Below are 6,550 nucleotides of genomic sequence, written 5' to 3' on the forward strand. Positions count from 1 at the left end.
TCTTTTGTGATAGGGGCCCAGCTAAGAACTAAGAAAGGTAGAAGTTAAATTGTTTTCCTCCCCTATACATCAACAAGTCCGCTAGGTTGTATGTAGCCTTTAAGCAAGTCCAGACTCAAACTAGAGCATTTTCTCATGACAGTGCACTAAGCTGAACTGTTGGCTGAGACAGGCAAAGGACTCCAGGGTATCAAAGAAAAGAATGTTGTTCCAACCCCAGCCCTCCTAACATAGGCCACATTTTCTTTATTTCGCTCTTCTGATTCAAATTTAAACACCAAATCTCCTTAGAGCTCCTTAGAATTGGCTGTCTCTGGCCATTAACTCTTCAGCATTTTGTCTGTCTTCAAAATTTCATCTTAAGGGGAACTCTCCAAGACACGATGGGGTTCATTCCTTCAGCAGCTTTTTCTCACCAGTTTTCTGTTTTCCTTAGGAGGAAGGTAGATTCCCTTGCTCTCACGTAATAAAGCACAAGATTTTACCTATTGGTCTTAGAGCAAACCAGAAGAAAATTATAATGAGAAAAATATTTGAGAACTCACCTAAGAATTTTTTTGGGGGAAAAAAAACTTCTCTGAGAAAAGAGAGTCTATACAACAGAAACTGACTTCCTAGAAAGAAAATTGTTAATACTTTCTTCCTCCTCTATTTTAAGATTAGTGTTTTGACTATAGATTCAGCTCATGCCACAAAGGGCAAGACATGCTTTGGTTTTATCTAATTCAAGTGTTGTCAGGAACAGAAAATAAAATTGGATACTGAAAAGACGTCAATATCTTAATGGATGAGAAATGAATAAGTTCTTCTTATGCAGGTACCATGTCTTATTCATCTTTATGCCCACTAAAACGACAAGCCTAGTCATTTGTACATGGTAAATGATTGATAAAGGTTTACTGAGCTGAATTATTGAAGACAGGAGAGTCTTGGGATTAGATGTGTGCTCTTGATCTTTTGAAACAATTGTCAAGGACAACCTTGAAACATTTTGGGGAAAGTGTACTCATTCTTATTTTTAACTGTATTCCTGAAGATTTGTGCATGGTTATTTACTCAATGTGGCATAAAATACAAGGACATAGTTCATTTATCTTCTGATTTCTTTAAATTAGTCTTAAGGAAAGCTTACTCAGCTTACGCTATTATTAATAGATAAGTAATGCATTTGGAAAAGAGACTTAGATATTGGGGCTGGGAGAGCTAGTTCAAACAGGTAGACATCTAACATTTTAGTGAGTATGGAGTACTGCAAATACTTGGCATTAGCAAGTTATAGAGTAAGTTTTAAAGATAACCCCGTCATGAAGTAGTGGAATGGCCATATCAGTGATTGTTTGTTTCTATGTCTCCTATCCAGAATAATTTTTCCTTCATTAAAGTTATGGCCAGTGAATTGCTGTGCTTCCTACAAAACTGGAAATAGCAGTGTGGGAGTCACGCTTGAGTGAAGTACATAGCAACATAAGGCAGGTGATGTAGATTGATACATAGTATTTCTCCATTTAGAATTTATTTTAATTGTCTTTAGGAGAGAAAAGAGATGGTGTCTGGAAAAACAAGTAATCGCTCCCGCCACATGTGCTTTGGAAGTGCAGTGATACTCGCTGAGATAGCTCGTGAGCCCACGTTATACTTCAAGGCTGGAGTCCTGGCCCCTAACACAGCCTCAGATGGAAAGGAGGCTGAGATTAAATAAGGCTACAAAAGAGCTGACCATTGAGAATATCACCTTTGTATATAAATTTTAGGTTCTTTAATAACACAGAATGTATATTAGATCATTCTTGTGATCTGTTGTGACTCTATTCCCGGCCTTGATTTTATACATAGTATGTATGTACAGTTTTCAAAAATGAATCCCAACTTTGTAGCACTATTTCCTTTTCCTTTTTCCAAGACTCTTTTCATTCAGAAGAAAATGGGTAAGGCACAGAGAAGCCTACTGTGGACTTGGAGGTGGGAAATTCAGGGAAGGGGAAGGGAGTATGTAGAGAGAGGGAAGATCCTAAAGTAATGTGGGCAAGGAGGAAGTGGGGGTGTACTGCCGAGAGATGGGAAAGCATCATCATGTGAGAGGTCAAATTCAAAGTGTGGCTGGGGCCAGACCACTTGGGTTTTCACATATCCCAGTAAGTCTTGATCCTGGATGCAACCAAGAGTAGAACACTGTTCCTTGAGCTTTTCTTCTAGAATTTTTGGGTAAATCCAGATTTCCATCATATTTGTTGGAATAAGTCTTATGGATCTGTCTTTGGGCAAGACAGATCACTTAGAAGAGTCTGGAGTTATCTATAGCTGAGGTCAATATAAGTATTTCTGATAGGACAACAGATTTATTCATTCTCACCTAGATGAGAGAAGGAAAGAAAAATCCCATTTTAATGCAAGATGCATATGTAAAAAGTTGTTCTTGAAGCAGGAGGCAATTCCCAAAGAGAAGCAAAGCCCAGTTTGACCTTTGTGCATCTCTTTTTGATTTTCTAACATTCCTGAAGGAACTTTTGGAAAGAAGGGGGTAATTCTTTAGCTAATTCAGAATCATTAGAGAAAATAATTTTAATAATAGTAATAATAAAAATATAACATTTAACCATTGCTAATATGAGCCAGAGACTGATCTAAGACATTAACTCCTGACTCCTCTACATAAACTTGTACAATCAGAAGGTGTGAATAGAGAAAAAAGGCAAGTAGCTGAGCAGCTCTGTTTTCTTCCTTAATTTGTTTTGCTAGAAATTTGGAAGACTCCTTTTCCAAAAATCTGAGAACTCAAATCTTTCTCAGAAGAGGTCCTGGCAAGGTTTAAATGGCACTCCTCTTTATGAACATTATAAAACAAGGTGTTTAATATAATAGCTGATGTAGTGAACCTGCCAAAGTTTTACTAATGTGCCAGAACATTTACCAGCAAGCCCTTAATTACTAATAACACCCCCTCTGGATTCATCCTGAAAGCAACTTACTCTGTCTCTTTCTTGTCCCTGTTTGCTATCTCCATTCTCAACTAAGTGGAACACAGATTTTCTATCTTCTTGTATTGGAAGGGAAGAAGGATTAAGTAGGGTGTACCGGAGAGAGATAAGGAGAATGAGAAGACTCCACCAGAGCAAGGATGGTAGAATTGGAAACTTGGGTCATTTAACTTAAACAGACAAGATTAAGTGATCACATATAGGGAGAGCCTGAGTTTCATTTAAGTTAACTTTGGGGGCCTCCAAATATGAGGCTAATTTGTGCATTAGTTTCCTATTACTGCTGTAAAAAATTACCACAAACTTGAAGACTTAAAACAACTCAAATAGGGGTGCCCAGGTGGCTTAGTTGGTTAAGTGTCCAACTGTCTCTTTTTTTTTAACTCACTAGTAAATTTTATTGTTTTCTTTGATTGACTTGAAAACTTTTCATCTTGATTTTTTTTTTCTGAAACTAAACAAGAAAAGTATAGTTTTTATTTTAAAAAATGCGCAAAGCAATAATGTTTTATAAATTGCCCTCTCAGGTGTTTCTTGTCAGCCTGCTTCAAGGAAATCCATGTGTTGAATATCCTTGCTCGCAGTTTAGCCCATACCAAATGGTTGTTTACTACATTTAATACTCAATACATGAGCAGCAAACTGAACTGATCCTTCTGGAGAAAATATGGTTGAACAGCCAAGACCACTGGGTAGTCCAAGAGAAGACCACACATTCTGAGCTCCCCAGGAGTAAGTGGAGGCAGCTGATAAGGGGGTATGCAGTGTTACCAGACATCGCTGGTCCTAAACCATTCCTTCTGCCTTCCTCTGCCACAAATGCAGTAGGAATGCCATCCCCCTCATCCTCTGCTTTTATCCTCAGAATTTCATGTGGTCCTTTAGAGGCAGATGTTACCCAAAGTTCACATGCAACCCCAAAATTGCCACAATCTTTCTTGGTTTTTTCACAGTGACCAAGATCAGAAGTTGAGCCCATCGATATTACAACTCTACACAGACTTTCTGATTTCAGAAGCAACTCCACTCTTTCTACAGCCCACTCAAAATTTGTCTTCACCATCTGGAGCCCTTCGGGCGTTGCTTCCTTGAAGTCACGATGTGACTGTGTGTCTTTCTGTTGGCTTCGATCTCCTGATGGCCAGACTCTCCAGGAATCATTGTCGATAACATCAGCAAGAACAGTTTCTTTGGTGGTTACATCAACATATTTTCCATCATGATATCAATCAGTGTAGAGTTCTGGGGCAACCAGGATTTCCCCAATCTACAAAAAATAACCTGTGTAGTGTGACTTCAGTCTGGCCTATAACAAGTCCAGCAAGGCAAAGTTTTGCAGCAATTAGCTGTTCCCCAGACCACTGTGGCTCACTATTGGCATCATCCTTGAAAAACAGCTCCACTAGGTGGGTAAGACTTACATCGCTCCTGGACATCAGGATTTCTTTTGAGAAAAGACCCAGTTGCTGGGTCTTCTACAAACCCATTCAATTGGAATCATTTCACACTTAGGTGCAGTGAAAGCTGTCTTTCCACATTCTCTGCGGAAAGCAGTTTTGATACCTGCTTCCTTTAACAACTGAAAAGTACAGCAGGTAGTTTCATTTGAGATTGTAGCTTTTCCTTCCAGGTGATTCTTTCTGGCTGCATTTCCTGCTGTAATCTGGTCCTTGGACTGTAGGAGGACTTCTCCTGGACTACTTGGCAATTCATAGACTTCTTTTGTTTTATTCTCATAGAGGTTTTTTTGTTTTGTTTTGTTTTTTAACCAATATTCAGTACCTCAGTTGTCGCCATTATCATGCATGGGCTGGGGGCAGCAGCCTCACTGGGAGGAAAGGCAAGTCAAGACTCTGGAAAAGAGGAGTAGTCAGAGAGGTTCCAAGCGTCCAACTCTTGATTTCAGCTAGGTCATGATCTCAGGGTTGTGAGATCGAGCCCTGTGTCAGGCTCTGTGCTCAGCACAGTGTCTGCTTAAGATTCTATTCCTCTCCCTCTGCCCCTCAGCCTCCCCTCCCCCAGCCCCACTCTCACTCTCTCTCTCAAAGTAAGTAAGTAAGTAAATAAATAAATAACAATAAAAAATAAAACAACTCAGATATATTCTCTCAAAGTCCTGGAGATCAGAAGTCTGAAATGAGTTTTATGAAAGTAAAATCTTGGTGTTGGCCGGGCTAGTTACTTCTGGAGGGTCCAGGGGAGAACACGTTCCTTGCCTCTTCTGTCTTCTGGATGTTGCAAGCATTTCTTAGCTTGAGGCTACATTGCTTGAGGCTATATTACTCCAATCTCTGTTGTCCATCTCACCTCACCTTCTTCCTCTTCCACAGTCAAATTGCTCTGTGTCTCCCTCTTATAAGGATTCTTAGTACATTCGGTGCCCATGTAAAAGTGTAGGTAATGCAGAAAAATCTCCTTAAAATCCTTAACTTAATCACATCTGCAAAAACCCTTTTGCCGTATATGGTAACATTTGTAGCTTCCAGGGAATAGGATCTAGATATCTTTGAGGGTCTGGCTATCATTGTTTGGTTAGCCAAGACAGCTGATGGATCATTGTGTTCAGAGAGCTGCTTTATGATTGGGAGAGCCTAGAGGTCTTGGAGAAGAGTGGTAGTAATATGTCCTTTCCTTCTGGGGAAATCTGATTAACCCTGAGTATCAGTTCCCAAGCTTTTTCCTAAGTTGACTTAATTCTATCCTTGGAGTCAACCTGAGCCAAGAGCAACTCTCTTTTATCATGGTCTGCAGGAAAATGTTTCCAAAGTACTCTCAGGAAAGAAAAACTTTTCCTCTACCCTCTTAACTTTAGTCATCAAAGGCCTGCAAATTAACCTGACAAAGAGATTAGCAAGAGGAATAAACAGATTTAATTACATATGTATCCATGGAAGTTCACAGAGACACGCAGCTCAGGGAGGCAGTCAGAATTTGGGGCTGATAGGCCATCTTAACAGGGAATGGGGAGAGATAGAGGGACACTTCTGGGAAAACAACTGACTTCTTAGTGGGGAATGGATAAAGGGCACTTATGGAGAAACAACGGAAGTTTTTGAAAGATAAATGGGCACTTAGGAAAATATTTGGGAGATAGGAGGATTTTGTGGCAATGCCTCCTTGGGTGTGATGCCAACTTCTATTCTCTAAGAAGAGAAAGAGCCACTCTGGGGAGGGGATTTATGACAGTTAAGTTCTTTTGGGAAGCTCTGCTTTTAGGCAGATAAGGGATTTCAGGAACCCAGATGCCTTTGGCTCAAAACAATTTTTAGGCCATGGTGGCTTATTCTGGATCCCTTCAGAGCCCACCGTTGTGCAAGATTTGATCCAACTTGAAGGTCTTCACTTTTGAGTCTTCTGCATATACCAGATATGTGTTCCTTGTTAACACACATTTATGTTACACGGAGAGAATGAACACAATTTGGGGGCTAGTGTATCAGCAAGGCTGTTGTTGTTGTTGTTGTTATTGTTTGTGGTTTTTTGTTTTGTTTTTAATAAGGAAGATGTATGACAAATTAGGTCCCAGAGGAGGAAAACCAGGGCAGATGACCCTGCAATGGAAGCTGTAATCCATC

General features: G+C 39.9%; 1 pseudogene; it reads right to left on the reverse strand.

Moving 5' to 3' along the window:
• LOC111154282 overlaps positions 1-4,793 on the reverse strand; it is a 94,176-nt pseudogene extending 89,383 nt beyond the window's left edge.
• Between the last annotated feature and the right edge of the window lie 1,757 nt (positions 4,794-6,550).

Source organism: Enhydra lutris, unplaced genomic scaffold (genome assembly GCF_002288905.1).
Source record: "Enhydra lutris kenyoni isolate GAN:26980312 unplaced genomic scaffold, ASM228890v2 scaffoldscaffold36, whole genome shotgun sequence".
Taxonomy (NCBI): Eukaryota; Metazoa; Chordata; class Mammalia; order Carnivora; family Mustelidae; genus Enhydra; species Enhydra lutris.